The sequence below is a fragment of the Lepidochelys olivacea genome (genome assembly GCF_965140295.1).
Source record: "Lepidochelys olivacea isolate rLepOli2 genome assembly, chromosome: 6".
In the NCBI taxonomy this organism is placed as follows: Eukaryota; Metazoa; Chordata; order Testudines; family Cheloniidae; genus Lepidochelys; species Lepidochelys olivacea.
Genome location: NC_140416.1, coordinates 57,833,795 through 57,849,815, shown reverse-complemented (window position 1 = coordinate 57,849,815; position 16,021 = coordinate 57,833,795). Strand labels below are relative to the sequence as shown.

Sequence of the window (16,021 nt, the reverse complement as noted above, 5' to 3'; positions counted from 1 at the left end):
ATGGAAATGTAAAATTAAACTACAAATCTTTATTTCTCATTTAAACTGCAACACAATCCAGCTTCATTATTAGGCCTTCCAATACTATTCACAAATGTTTCCTACAAAGAAACACTGAACTTTCAAAGGGGGTGGGGGGGACACTTCAAACAAATTAACACCCTATAGTTAAGCACAGAGGGAAACCACACCTGGTTCCAGACAGAAAGAAAAAAAGAAAAATCAGCTAAGTTTTTGAATGGTGTGAAGAATGCATAAGTACTTCATGTAATGCTAAAACATATGCAATGATGCATACCCACATATCTCCAAACAAAACCAGGTTTATGAAGCCAGTTCAAATTGTTAAAACTCATGTTTATTTATATACAAATTATATATGAGTTACATATGCAACTGTTAAAACCAAATTAAAAAGTACTACATTTGACATAAAAAGACCAAAACTATTTTATCCAAAGTGACCTTTTTAAAACATCTCTCAGTTAATTTTCTGCTTAGCAAAACACATAACCTCCTGGTTCTAACAATTTCCTTTATCTCACTGTATCCAGAACTGATATTTTAAAGTACTAATTAATAAGAAAGGCACACAATCATCTAACCCCACGTGTTACTCTTTCTTCCTTGTCTGCAACTGAAAATTTGTGCAGATTGTCAGGAATCAGTATTTCCTATGCAGTTGGGAGTTTTCTTTTGCCCTCCTTTCAAGTCTGTAAATCTGCCATCTAAACTAAAGCACCCTGAAACATTTCTCTAAACTCTTTTTTTACCTTCCTTCGATGATGGTCTCCTTGTGGCTCTTCAAGGGAAACTTCAAGGGAAAAGTCACCATTCTAAGTTGAAAGGAATGTTTTTTTCTACCATGCAATAACCTACATACTCATCCAGTAACAAAGGATATGTGGACAGCATTGGCTTCCAGATCCATGAAATTCAAGGTAACATGAAAATTACTAACTGCCACCAAAACCTGACAGAGCTTTCTCACCTTTTTTGAGAGTGTGGCTCAAAACCTTCATCTCAGACAACCAGCAGATGGCAGATCTGGACATACAGGATTAATAGTCAGTAGATAACAACTGAGTAACACTTAAATGAAAAAGATTTCTAGTAACCCTCTCAGCCTTTGTATCTAAGGGGTCTTTGGTGAGACAAATCAATGTGCAGATCAGTTTTCCTTGAACAAGACAATTTCAGAATCGCACATTAGGAGCCCATAATTTTCTAAACATTTCTAAGGCAACTTTATATATGTATTTTTTGTTCTGTCATGGCAAAGAGCAAATTGCATCTGGGGAGACATAGGCTGCTTCCACAAGCTTTTGGTTGTTCCTCCTTAGTAAGAGTGAATCAATAGGATCCAGTTTCCGTTCTGGTCCTTCAAACCTTATAGCTGCAAAGACATTCTTAAAGCAGTCCTACAATACTATATTAATTATTTTTATTACTGTAGTGCCTAGGAGCACTAGTCATAGATCATGACCCAATTGTGCTAGGCTCTGTACAAACCCAGAACAAAAAGATGGTCCCCTACCCCCCAAACAGTTCACAATCCAAGTATAGAATCATAGAATATTAGGGTTGGAAGAGACCTCAGGAGATCATCTAATCCAATCGCCTGCTCAAAGCAGGACCAACACCAACTAAATCATCCCAGCCAAGGCTTTGTCAAGCCGGGCCTTAAAAACCCTCTAAGGAAGGAGGTTCCACCACCTCCCTAGGTAACGCATTCCAGTGCTTTACCACCCTCCTAGTGAAAAAGTGTTTCCTAATATCCAACCTAGAGACCTCCCCCACAGCAACTTGAGACCATTGCTTCTTGTGCTGTCATCTGCCACCACTGAGAACAGCCTAGTTCCACCCTCTTTGGAACCCCCATTCAGATAATTGAAGGCAGCCATCAAATCCCCCCTCACTCTTCTCTTCTGCAGACTAAATAACCCCAGTTCCCTCAGCCTCTCCTCATAAGTCATGTGCCCCAGCCCCCTAATCATTTTTGTTGCCCTCCGCTGGACTCTCTCCAATTTGTCCACATCCCTTCTGTAGTGGGGGGACTAAAACTGGACGCAATACTCCAGCTGCGGCCTCACCAGTGCCGAATAGAGGAGAATAATCACTTCCCTCGATCTGCTGGCAATGCTCCTACTAATATAGCCCAATATGCCATTGACCTTCTTGGCAACGAGAGCACACTGCTGACTCATATCCAGCCTCCCATCTATTGTAATCCCCCGGTCCTTTTCTGCAGAACTGCTGCTTAGCCAGTCGGTCCCCAGCATGGGTGCATGGGATTCTTCCTTCCTAAGTGCAGAACTCTGCTCTTGTCCTTGTTGAACCTCATCAGATTTCTTTTGGCCCAACCTCCAATGTGTCTAGGTCTCTCCAGACCCTATCCCTACCCTCGATCGTATGGAGGACAAGAGACAACAGAGTACAAGGATAGACAGAATACAAGGAAATAATGAGACAATATTGGTCAGCATGCTAGGCAATGGTCTCAACGCACCGGGAGCCTAACCATTGTCAATATTTTTTTTTTGCAGGCAACATGGCAAGAGTGAGTTTTCAGAAGGGCTTCAAAGGAGGAGTAGGAGGCAACTTTGTGGTTGTTTATAGGGAACTCCTTCCAAGCATGAGGAACATCACAGAAGAAAGCACAAAGGTATTTGTTTGAAAGTGTAATAAGAGGGTGATGGAGGCTGGCATTATGGGCCAATAGGAGGTAGAAGTTGACTTCTCAATAGCAAATGAGAGGCAATAGTAGAGCAGGGACAGACTATGAAGACTGAGTCTGCGGCTGTGCTTCAGCCTCTGAGTATGACAACACTTAATTCTCCTCCTCAAAAGGGTACTCTGGGGGCACGTGTACACTACACAGAAAGTTCTTAATTCACATTATACAACACCTTAGCTAAATCAGATTAAAGCAGCAATGAAGGTACAGAAATTTGTCTTTGAACTTGAGTTAGCAGCTTGAGTTCAAGTCTATAGGGCAGCCTGGGGTTGAACTCAAGCTGCTAACTAGAGATAAAAGCTGAGCTGCTGAGTCTTCATTGTTTGCAGGGTAGACAGACCCCACAGAAAGCTGGCTGCCAAACAAAAGAGCAAAGAGTCTAAGGAAGTACCAGTTGGAGCTTGATTGCCTGAGTTTTCAGAGCTGAAACAAATACATCTCTTTGAACTGTCAAGCAAGTTTCTAAAGAAACCTGGGCAGATTTTTCTTTATAGAGGAGCAAAAGGAACTTTGAAAAACTTCAGCCTCCATGAAAAAACATGTTAGCACAGTTAATGGCTTCTAAGATCAAGGATATGGACTGAAAGAAAACTCTAGGAGAACCATCCACCGCTGCTGCCTGACCCACACTTATACAATCAAAATCATCATCTGGCCTTGTGCTGCTTTTTTTTACCCCACATCACCTCCACCTCAAGTTACTCAGAGGAACAGGAAGAAATGCACGTAGCAGAGAATACTGCTCCCACTCAAGAAGAAAGCATCCATGAGAGAAAGTTTGTCCATTCATGCTCTGGAGCACAATTTCAGGCATTTTATATTGATACTAGTTGCAAACCAGTGGATTCAGTGGCCACTCACACTGATCCTGAAGAATACAATTCAGTTTGTCTACATGAATTTTCTCCTTGCTGGCCAAATCAAGGACAATAGGATAAAAATGAAGAGCTATGTACTGGTCCCAGAGAGTTATTGTGTCCCAGTAAAAAGGCTTGGGGGCTTCTACTTGTCTATCTAAAAGAAACATGCTGTCTGTAAGAATTTGAACCACACTGCCTCTGATTTGAGAGAAATTATTTGAGGTCTCAGCTAACATATTACAGCTCCAAATAATTTATAAGCAGTTTCTCCTCCCCAAATGCTCCAATGACCATGCACTGTGAAGGATCCCCAGCCCAGTTTGGAGTCTTCTGTGATAATTACAGTTGATGGTGACAGAGGAGTGAAGACCTTGTCTCTGAGCAAGTGATCACCAATTCCCATCACTCTAGAAACTCAAGGACCTGTGTCAGGTAAGCAGACATATCATCAACATTAGGAGTAAAGTTCTGAGCTAGACAAAAGTGGAAGACCTCATCCAAAGGTGGACATAAAGTGTCACATATGGTGAGGATGCCATGAGGCCTATCAGATGGAGGAAGAACCTCATTGTCTGACACAGGTTTTCATTTAAGGTAAATAGGCCTTGAGACACATTCAAAAAACTCTCCTCTAGGGGGGAAAAAAAAGAAAAAAGAAAAAGACATGAACTGAGTTTGATTTAGTGCTAGTGAAATAAATCATCTGAGAGGATACCAGAAGACTGTTTTCCCAATATAAAAGGAGGTCCAGAGTTTGAAATGAATTACAAGTACTTTTGATCAAGTTTTTCAAAGCCTGACAAAAGCATGCTTCAATCAGATGGTCATCTAAATTCATGCATTTAAGAATTAGCTCATACCATAGATAAGATTTGCCCACCTGGGCAAAGTATTTGGTGAAGACCCTGGGCACCATATAGAAGCTGATGGCATAGAAGATTGTCAATAAATCCACCTCATCCACGGATTATAAAGACCAGGTAAAATGGGCTGGATTAAATTCACCCAAGGAGCCTAATGAGTTTGATAAGGAAAGTTTCTAGAAGGACCAGAAGGGGACCAGAACTCATATTTACTGGTCTAGGAGCTGTCCAGGTAAGTCTCAAAGCCAAAAGACAAAAAGGTCAACTGGAACAGCCCCTAGAACCAAGTAAGACTTCCCCGGGGCCAGATATGAAAAAGAGCTCTGATCAGATAACCAGCAACCCTGGCACAATAAGATCTCTTTCCTCCTGAGGACAGTCAAATTGAGTCCAGGGAATCAGTAGCACCAGAAGAGCTTGCAACAATATTGGCACCAGGGAAGAAGTAGCGTCCCTGTCTGCTTAGGAGAGACTTGAGGGCAAGACAGGGTTGCAGATGAGTTTCTTCTTAACATTGGGGAAGCCACAATTGACAGCTCTGAATTCCCTCTGCGCTTCCTGGACCTATGTGTCCATGACTACTTTTTCTAGCTAAAGGAGGAATGGGTCATTGGCACAGAAAATGCCTTGAAGACCTGACTGCTCTTGCCTTTATGCTTGAGGGCAGAGAAGTGTGGAACTCAGGCCTACTAGAAATGTTGACTTGACTGCACCTCTATTTCTGATGGAGGTACAACATCCAAGTTAGAAGAAGGGGTTCATTCATCCATTAGAACCAGAACCACAGCAGGCACTGAAAAGCTAACAATGTTGTTAGCAACAATTTCAAAGCCCTAGCTAACTTAAGTGGAGGTGGCATGAACCAGCTAGTGCTGAAACCATGGCATCAACAGTCTCGGATAGATCCCTTGCAGTAGATACAGAAAATGGTGCTATTCCCGGCATTGACTCCTTCATTCTGCCTCCAGAAGATTTAGTTGCCTCAGATGAATCTAAGGAGTTGGCTTTCAGTGATTTCTTTAGAAAGAAGGACCTAGAGTTTGCTCTTTCTGAGCCTGGGGCATGAAGGAATTGACACAATGACAACTCGCTGCACAAATAACCCTTGCTTAGCCAGACAAGAAAATAAGCATGTCTTTTAGGTTTGTCATAATTCCTGTCATAGAATCATAGAATATCAGGGTTGGAAGGGACCTCAGGAGGTCATCTAGTCCAACCCCCTGCTCAAAGCAGGACCAGTCCCCAACTAAATCACCCCAGCCAGAACTTTGTCAAGCCTGACCTTAAAAATATCTAAGGAAGGAGATTCCACCACCTCCCTAGGTAACACATTCCAGTGTTTCACCACCGTCCTAGTGAAAAAGTTTTTCCTAATAACCTAAACCTCCCCCACTGCAATTTGAGACCATTACTACTTGTTCTGTCATCTGCTACCACTGAGAACAGTCTAGATCCATCCTCTTTGGAACCCCCTTTCAGGTAATTGAAAGCAGCTATCAAATCCCCCCTCATTCTTCTCTTCCGCAGACTAAACAATCCCAGTTCCCTCAACCTCTCTTCATAAGTCACGTGTTCCAGCCCCCTAATCATTTTTGTTGCCCTCTGCTGGACTTTTTCCAATTTTTCCACATCCTTCTTGTAGTGTGGGGCCCAAAACTGGACACAGTACTCCAGATGAGGCCTCACCAATGTCAAATAAAGGGGAACGATCACGTCCCTCGATCTGCTGGCAATGCCCCTACATATACATCCCAAAATGCCATTGGCCTTCTTGGCAACAAGGTCACGCTGTTGACTCTTCTCCAGCTTCTCATCCACTGTAACCCCTAGCTCCTTTTCTGCAGAACTGCTGCCTTGCCATTCAGTCCCTAGTCTGTACCGGTGCATGGGATTCTTCCGTCCTAAGTGCAGGACTCTGCACTTGTCCTTGTTGAACCTCATCAGATTTCTTTTGGCCCAATCCTCTAATTTATCTAGGGCCCTCTGTATCCTATCCTTACCCTCCAGCATATCTACCTCTCCTCCCAGTTTAGTGTCATCTGAAAACTTGCTGAGGGTGCAATCCACGCCATCCTCCAGATCATTTATGAAGATATTGAACAAAACCGGCCCAAGGACCAACTCTTGGGGCACTCCACTTGATACCAGCTGCCAACTAGACATGGAGCCATTGATCACTACCTGTTGAGCCCGACAATCTAGCCAACTTTCTATCCACCTTATAGTCCATTCATCCCGCCCATACTTCTTTAACTGTGTCACCACGCCACAGTGCACACAGTGAGGAAAAAAAACTGCACTAAATGCAGAAAAAAGTTTAAAACTATGTTTTGAAAACACAGTCACAAATAAGCAATGCTAATACTAAAATTACAACTCTATAAAATAAAACTAGATTAGAAAAAAGTCTTGACCAGGAAAGATAGTTTTCTGCATCTATAGCTAATTGTGGAAATGAGAGGACACAGAGATTTTAATGCCTTTAAGAAAAAAAAATCCTTACTGTGTTGCTAATACCACTTTAGATTTTTCAAACTGAATTTTAAAACCTAGTTTATATTTCTATTGAACTTGGAAATAGATACGAGGCCAGTCAATTTCAAGCCAAGTTTACTTCAGGTGTTCATGTACTACCATAATTCCACAGGGGAACATTTATTAATTTAAAAAAAACTGCTTCAACAGTAATTTTTTAATTTCAATTAAAACATTTATATTGCTTTTTGGTTTGGTAAGAATTCTCTTTCTATAAAGAAATTCTGGCCTAAATTTGACTTGACAGCAGGCTTTTAAGGTTTCAGTTGGGACTCTAACTTTGCCTCCTTACCTCCACTGTAAACATCCATTGCAAGACAGATTTTCATTATATGATCTCACAACAGAATATATGCACGAATTCAAAATGTTACACAAATGTATTTGATTAGAGTACAATTAAAAATATATTGGGGAAATGGATCCCTGAGGCGCTTTCTTTAGATGAGGAAAATTATCCAGTTTACTGTGGAATTTGCTTTATGATCACAGATGGAAAAAAGACTACAGTCAGAAACCCAGGGGAAAAGCTAATCTTTAAAGACTCTGATGTCAGAGACAAGGAATGAATTATTACTGCTACAAGGCAAGATGCAATGTGAAACTTAAGGAACACACACACTGAGAAAAGCTGAGTGATGAGAATTTTTTTTTTAAACTGACGCCTCAGTGGTATCTCCTTCAAAACGGAGAGTACCATATCCAGACAAGGGTACACTCAAGGTCCTTACAATTTAAAACAATATAAAGAACCAATTATGCAATAACAGATGACACAGATGAAAAAGTCAGTGGATAAGAACTATTTTGATAAGTTCTGAATTAAATCGGCCATGTCTTATTATGAGATCCATATATTAAGTCAACTAGGAATCCTCTCTGTTTGGGAACTGTTTCTTTCAAAATGCTCTTAGAGACCGTGTTTTTCTTCTCATCATAGCTGTAAGCATCTTCAGAGAGTATTTTTGTGATACAATATGTTTATTCTTAACAGTATTGTAACATCACTGTATGCCAGAAATGGGCATCCTTTATTTTGCTATAGTTAACTGTATAAACTAGGGCTGTCAATTAATCACACTGTTAAACAATCCAATACCAAATGAAATCTATTAAAATATTTTTGGATGTTTTTCTACATTTTCAAATATACTGATTTCAATTACAACACATAATACAAAGTGTACAGTGCTCACTTTATATTATTTTTATTACAAATATTTGAACTGTAAAAATGATAAACAAAAGAAATAGTATTTTTTCAATTCCCCTCATACAAAGACTGAAGTGCAAACTCTTTATTGTGAAAGTGTAGCTTACAAATGTATATTTTGTTGTTGTTACATAACTGCACTCAAAAACAAAATGTAAAACTTTAGAGCCTACAAGTCCACTCAGTCCTACTTCTTGTTCAACCAATTGCTAAGACAAACAAGTTTGTTTACATTTACGGGAGATACTGCTGACTGCTTCTTATTTACAGTATCACCTGAAAGTGAGAACGTTCGCATGGCACTTTTGTAACCGAGGTTCCAAGATATTTACATGCCAGATATGCTAAATATTCATATGCCCCCTTCTTGCTTCGGCCATGATTCCAGAGGACATGCTTCCATGCTGATGATGCTAGTTAAAAAAAAGTGTTAATTAAATTTGTGACTGAACTCCACGGAGGAGAATTGTATGTCTCCTGCACTGTTTTACTCGCATAAACAGTAAAATAGTAAATAGTAAAATTCTGATTTCAAAACACTACCATTCTCAACCAACTTTGTACACCACCCAGCCCTAAATTATAATTCTATTATAATGATTTTCTACTGACTTAAAGGAAAGAATGCCCCTACTGAATACCTCCCTGCACAACACTTCTTCTGTATTCTCAACAATAGCGACAGTATCAAGTGTCTTGTGATAGTTGGCATTTTTCATACAGTTCCAGCTCTCAAAGTCATTTTATTATATGAGGATCTCAGCCTTGCATTTTTTTAAAAGGAAGTTTCTAGCTCTCATGCTTGTGGAGAAAAGCTAAATGCAGAAGGTTAAAAACCAGAAAGCAAATAAAAAATTCTAAATTTATTTTTTTTAAACTCATGATTTTTAAGCCAATCATAATTTTGGGGACCAGATTCATGTTTCCTGTAACATCCTCTATTCTCCTTGAAGATCTCCCAACCATGGAAGGTTGCAAACCTATTAAGCTTATGAGAACTCAAGATTGTAAGGAAGATGTCTGATGTAATACCGAATGGGCAAACCGGAAATGCTGGGAAACCCTTAACTGTAGTTTTCCCAAAGCTTGTGCAATTAAAAACCCTTGAACTTTTAGATATGCAGGTTGGGAGCCTAACTGTCCTTTGAATATAGAAACATTTCCCCAAGCATGGGGTGTTCGCCCCTGGGGGAGCACAAAGTACTAGCTGGGGGTTGGCGTGCAGACAGACCTATTAATTCTTCTCCTGAGTCTTCATTTTTTAAGAAATTAATCTGTAAACTGTTACAGTTGCAAAGATAACTTTCAGAATATGACCTGAGTGTAATCGATGAAACAATGTCTGCCTGAGTTTGCAGTGCACCTGAAACAATAACTTTGAGGTGTGAATTGCCCCATTCATTTCGGTAGGTACTAGCTCTGATGCCAATGATGACAATTAACAATGTTGACATTTAAAGTACTTCACTAATAGTTTATTCTATTACTTCTAGTTACATCCCTTAGGCATGTCTACACTACCGTGGTAAGTTGACCTAAGTTATGCTACTCCAGTTACGTTACTCACGTAGCTGGAATCAACATAGCTTAGGTCAACTTCTTTCTTTCCAACTTCAGTGCTCTCCCATTGACATACCTTAATCTTCTCATTCCAGTGGAGCACTCTGCAGTCAATTTAGCAGGTCTTCACTAGATGTGATCCCCGCTACATCAATCACAGCTGTGTCGATCCCCAGTAAGTGTAGACATGCCTTAAGGCTTGGCTACACTTGCGAGTTTGAGCACAATAAAGGAGCCCTGGGCACACTAGCTCACTACCCGTCCACACTGGCAAGGCATATAGAGCGCTCTGATTCCATGGCTACAGCGCTGCTGATACTCCACCTCGGTGAATGGAATAACATTTGCTGCACCCTTGCTGGAGCGCCACAGAGCCATTGTGAACGAGGTGTTGCTTTACTGCGCTTTGATCAGCCTCCGAAACATCCCATAATCCCCCTAAGTCAAGTAGCCACTCTTGTCATTGTTTGGAATCAGCTGTAGGAATGTGGAAATGCCCTTTGAAAGCTCCATTTCTGATAGCCGGCTGCTTATGTGCTCTGAGACAAAGCAACCACTAGTGTGGAATGCTGTGGGGGGGGGGGAACGGGGGGGTGACGCGGGTCTGTGGCTGTCTGAACTTCCAAGACAGCATGCTGACATGCTCTCAGCCCCCCCAAAACCCACTCTCTCTCCCCTCACATACACACAACACACAACCTGTCACACTCCACCCCACCCCCCACATTTGAAAAGCACGTTGCAGCCACTTGCATGCTGGGATAGCTGCCCATAATGCACCACTGCCGATGCCGCTGCAAGTGCTGCAAATGTGGCCATGCCAGTGCGCTTGAAGCTGTCAGCGTGGACAGACTGCAGCACTTTCCCTACTGCGCTCTGCGAAGGCTGGTTTAACTCAAAGTGTTCTACATCTGCAAGCGTAGCCATGCCCTTAGACAGCCCTAATTCTTATCCATTCTTGGTATTTATAAAAACCAAATACTTCCAAATACCTGAAACACCTATGGTGAAATCTTTGCCCCACTGAAATCAATAGGAGTTTTGCCATTGACTTTAATGGAGTCAGGATTTCATGCTATGCCTATCACCTAGTTACTGGAGTGCATGAGAGAGAACAACAGTTAATGATACAATATTTCTACAAGAACATTGACCGTATTATCTTAATTTTAATGAGAAGGTTTATTAAACCAAGTTCTAAAATCTTTGTTTCCACACACAAAAAATCCATTCCAAGTGCTGAAATAAAAACCAAATTATTTCATGGCAGTATGGAAACAATAAGAAATACCATTGGTAATTTGTTTTTTTTAACAGAAAAAGCTTGCCACATTTTCAAGTGGTATAATTAGCAAGCTTTACAGAAACTGTAATGCCTTATTGCCATATGGTTTAGACAATTCCATGAATAAAGAGAATGCTCATTTTAATAAATAACTTATATATAACAGCTAAAAAGCATTAGATAAAATCTATAAATAGCTATGTTGACCAAAAATATTTAAAGCTGTACACTAGTATATCTATTTGTTTTTAGGATAATACCAAAAGTAAGGCGATAATCTATTTGAAGCTAACCTATACTAACTAAACCATTAACAACTACCAGAAGAACAAACTAGAATTAAATTAACTAGCTTGAAGACCTTAAAGCCAAGTTCCATTAGATCTCTGCTGCAACAAAAATACTGAGGCAGTTGGGTGGGACGTGCATTTCCTTACAGAGAGTAAAAAGAAAAGGAGGACTTGTGGCACCTTAGAGACTAACCAATTTATTAGAGCATAAGCTTTCGTGAGCTACAAGCTCACGAAAGCTTATGCTCTAATAAATTGGTTAGTCTCTAAGGTGCCACAAGTCCTCCTTTTCTTTTTGCGAATACAGACTAACACGGCTGTTACTCTGAAACCTTACAGAGAGTAGGGCACTGACATCATCCTCCGATGGAGCTAGTCAAACACCACACCAATGGATATTCAACAGAGCTGACTGAAAATCATTTCAGCTTTTTTATCTCATTTTTATAATGTCAAAGTATTGTGAGAAGATAAAAATGTTCCGTTTCTACTGTATTGCTTTGATTTCATTTTAACTTTTATATTAAAATAGTATTATATTATATTTGATATGCTATGTTCAATAATAATATTTTGACATTATCAAAACAAAACGTTAAAAAAGTTCCAAAAAAACCCCTTTCATTTCAGAGTTTTCATTTCACAGAAAATTTTCGCTTTTCATTCCAATTTGGAATGAAAATTTTGGTTTCCTACCAGCTCTATTATCAAGCCAGTTCTGCAGCTCCACACCAGGGCTGCTGTGGTAAAGCAAAGTGGTACAAGCAAAGACAACTTCAAAGAAGAAATTGCCATTTCTTTTGTGTCCATCACATCTCCAAATTGCAACTGCTATTCATGTAATACAATGGTTCTCTCAAAACGAGGTCTGTGTAGCAACACTAATTCAAGGAGTAAATGCTGACTGTGAAAGATATGACAAACACAGGCATATCTTGAGACTATTACATTTACCTTTATGAATACTATCTGTATGTTTGAGCCAGCTGTGGAAAGCATGAAAAACTTCAACGACTATTATATCAAGATGGGCCAGACAATAGGAACCCATAAAATATTCATAGACATTTGTATCAATAAGTTTTTTGTGTGTTTGTGTGTTTCTGGCTCAGTGGGTGGGGTCCATGTTGAATCTGGAATGATTAGGAGACAAATAATGCAAAGTCCCAGGGCTGATTATGCAGATACTGAGCCTTTGAAGCCTTATCCCCGGGGGAACACGGGTAGCAACTGGTTTTACCTCTTTCAGGAAGCCTGGAAACAAAGATGGGGATTGGGGGTTTAAAAGTTGAGCTTGAACTGAAGGGGGTGCTTCTTTGGCTACATTCTAACACAACCTGATAACCAAGAGAGGCTCGTATACCTGCACATCCACCAATGTGATATATGTCATCATGTGCCAGCAATGCCCCTCTGCCATGTACATTGGTCAAACTGGACAGTCTCTACGTAAAAGAATAAATGGACACAAATCAGATGTCAAGAATTATAACATTCATAAACCAGTCGGAGAACACTTCAATCTCTCTGGTCACGCAATCACAGACATGAAGGTCGCTATCTTAAAACAAAAAAACTTCAAATCCAGACTCCAGCGAGAAACTGCTGAATTGGAATTCATTTGCAAATTGGATACTATTAATTTAGGCTTAAATAGAGACTGGGAGTGGCTAAGTCATTATGCAAGGTAGCCTATTTCCTCTTGTTTTTTCCTACACCCCCCCCCGATGTTCTGGTTTAACTTGGATTTAAACTTGGAGAGTGGTCAGTTTGGATGAGCTATTACCAGCAGGAGAGTGAGTTTGTGTGTGTATGGGGGTGGGGGGGATGTGAGAAAACCTGGATTTGTGCTGGAAATGGCCCACTTTAATTATGCACATTGTAGGGAGAATGGTCACTTTGGATGAGCTATTACCAGCAGGATAGTGAGTTTGTGTGTGTGGTTTTTGGGAGGGGGGTGAGGGAACCTGGATTTGTGCAGGAAATGGCCCAACTTTATTATCATGCACATTGTGTAAAGAGTTGTCACTTTGGATGGGCTATCACCAGCAGGAGAGTGAATTTGTGGGGGGGGGGGGGTGAGAAAACCTGGATTTGTGCTGGAAATGGCCCACCTGATGATCACTTTAGATAAGCTATTACCAGCAGGACAGTGGGGTGGGAGGAGGTATTTTTTCATATTCTCTGTGTATAAATAAAGTCTGCTGCAGTTTCCACGGCATGCATCCGATGAAGTGAGCTGTAGCTCACGAAAGCTCATGCTCAAATAAATTGGTTAGTCTCTCAGGTGCCACAAGTACTCCTTTTCTTTTTGCGAATACAGACTAACACGGCTGTTACTCTGAAACCTTAGAGAGTAGTTTGAAAGACTCTGAAACCTATCAGCAACTCTCATAAGGATTGATAAGGGGTCTCTGGTAAGTTTAATTATGTGTTTAGATCCGTTTATTGTTTTATATGTTATCTCTGTATACTTTTGTCCTTAAAAAAAATGTACCCTGCTTTGGAATTGCTGCTTGGTTACAACTAACCACTGACATACATTGGCCATAGCCTTTGGAGAGAACACAAAGCGCAGGGGCTGGACTTGAGTCAGACTTGTTGGGATAAATGCAGTGGAGTCCAAGAGGTCTGCAAGACTAAACCCCTGGTCGAGAGGGGCCTGGATCCCTGCACAGAGAGGTGATAGCTAGAGGCCTGAGATCTGAGAGGGCATTCCTTGAGGAGACCATGGAACAGTTCAAGCATAGATACCCCAAAACTGTGAAAACGATAATTGACAGATCATACTAGAAACTGAAGAATTGCCTCTCATTATGTTTCCAGCTGCACAGTGAAAAGTAAAGAAGCTAACAATAATTAAGGGATTTCTTCAAATTACTTTCTTGGACTTCACACACAGTGTCACAAATGGCAAATATTTCCCACTCCCAAAAGAATGATACAACAGGGTACTGGAGCATTCCAGAGAGAGTCTCTCTCTCTCTCTCTCTAAATATACGCACACCCACACACCCCTCCATACGCTGCTCAATCATTCTCCACACCTACAACTACAAACCATTTCATATTAACAGGAAACTTTACTCTCCCCCAGCCCCACTGCCTACCCAGTCCCTGTCTTCCCTCTGCACAGTATGGCCTCTACCAAAAGAAATCTCAGCAAAACATTTATAGGTTTACATCAGGGTTGCTTAAGTGTAAAACCACCTAATGCAATCTTTGAAAAACAAGGAAACGTCCAGTGAAGTAAACCTTATTTAAGATACCTAGATACACACACATCTCATTAACTAGGTGTAATGACAGACTACATTCCTTCATCTCCTTTTCCCTTTCAACATATAAAGGAAAAAACAGTGTACATGACACTCCACAATTTTATTTTCACCTGACAAATGACTGACTTAACATATCCCCTCCTCCATAGCTTCCAAAGTCTCCTCCTTTCCTAGTGAGGAACATTTCCAAATCCCTTTTCAACAGTAGAAACCTTTCTGGGCTTTAACAAAAAACAAACAAACAAAAAAGGACAAATGTCCAATCTACTACCTAGCTGCTGTGGAAGTATAACATTGTGGAAGTATAACATTGTATAAGGGGACATGCTGGATACATTGTATATGAGAGGGCATGCCAAAACATGTTACAAAGTATCTGAGGGAGCACACATAGGGACAGTTAGCTTTTGAATGGAGAAGCAATTAAGATAGAGCCAACACGTCTAAGAAGCAGGCATCAGAATGGAAGGTGTGAAGGGCAATTATTTAAGTTAACTGGAAGCTGTTAAAGGAGATTGTTAAGGGTGGCAGGTAATTGAAGATACATGACTGGTCTCAGGGATCTCGAGGGGTGGTGACTAAAATCTTTTTTCTTCTTTTGTCTGTAACTTCTCTTTAACTTGTTCTCCAAAAACTGTATAAATTAAGAGACACAAGCCTCACTCGGGGGGCTCACTTCTAAATGTATTAGCAGAGCAGCTTTGCTAATAAAACAGAGTGGTCTGATAAATTGTGAGTCTGAGTCAAACTTTGACACTGCCAAAACGACACATCTCCCAACCTATGAATAAAAAGACTTAACATAAGCAAGCTGCAGAAAATGCCCAAGAACCTAGTTGCATAAATCCTTTGAAAACTCAGACTGACTCAGTAGCCAACTGTGAAATCTTCCCTGGAGCCTTTTATTGGAGACACAAGAGACCTGCGACAGGTTTGGTAGCACATATTTCATATATCAAAGAAGATAAAGACACTTATGAAGATTTCCTGTCCATCCTTGTAAATTATTTTGGTTATTACAAAATGTTTTTAAACTAATGAGAAAAATTAAGAAAACAGTTTTTAGGTTCAAAATAGTTGTACTGTAAAATAATGGATAGAATATTGGTAAAGGCAAATTTTTAATTGAAAATAAATTTTACCTATATTTAAGCCATCATTTTCAGGTTTAACGTGATCTTGAATGTATTAAGATCTGTTAAAAAAAATCAGCATAGAATATGCAGTAACATTTAATGAAGCAGAAAAATAATGAAAAGTATCTGCTATTATAATTCATTAGAAGTACACTGCCCTTACTATAACGGATCCATTGAGGGGTAACTAATATTTCAGGAAAGGAAGCCCAAATCATCATTTACTTACTGCTACATGTGGAGAACAAAAAAAGTAGTTAG

The 16,021-nt window shown here is 40.2% G+C and overlaps 1 protein-coding gene across 4 annotated transcripts in view; it reads right to left on the bottom strand.

The window, feature by feature from the left end:
* The window catches only part of FUT8 (fucosyltransferase 8), a 291,572-nt gene that overhangs the window by 126,505 nt on the left and 149,046 nt on the right, over positions 1-16,021 (bottom strand). Inside the window, exon 4 of one of the 4 annotated variants that reach the window (XM_084631225.1) lies at positions 12,707-12,788. The exons of the other annotated variants lie outside the window; for them this stretch is intronic. The gene's annotated coding sequence lies outside the window, so the exon portion shown is untranslated. The remainder of the gene's footprint in view (positions 1-12,706; positions 12,789-16,021) is intronic. 4 annotated transcript variants of the gene reach the window in all.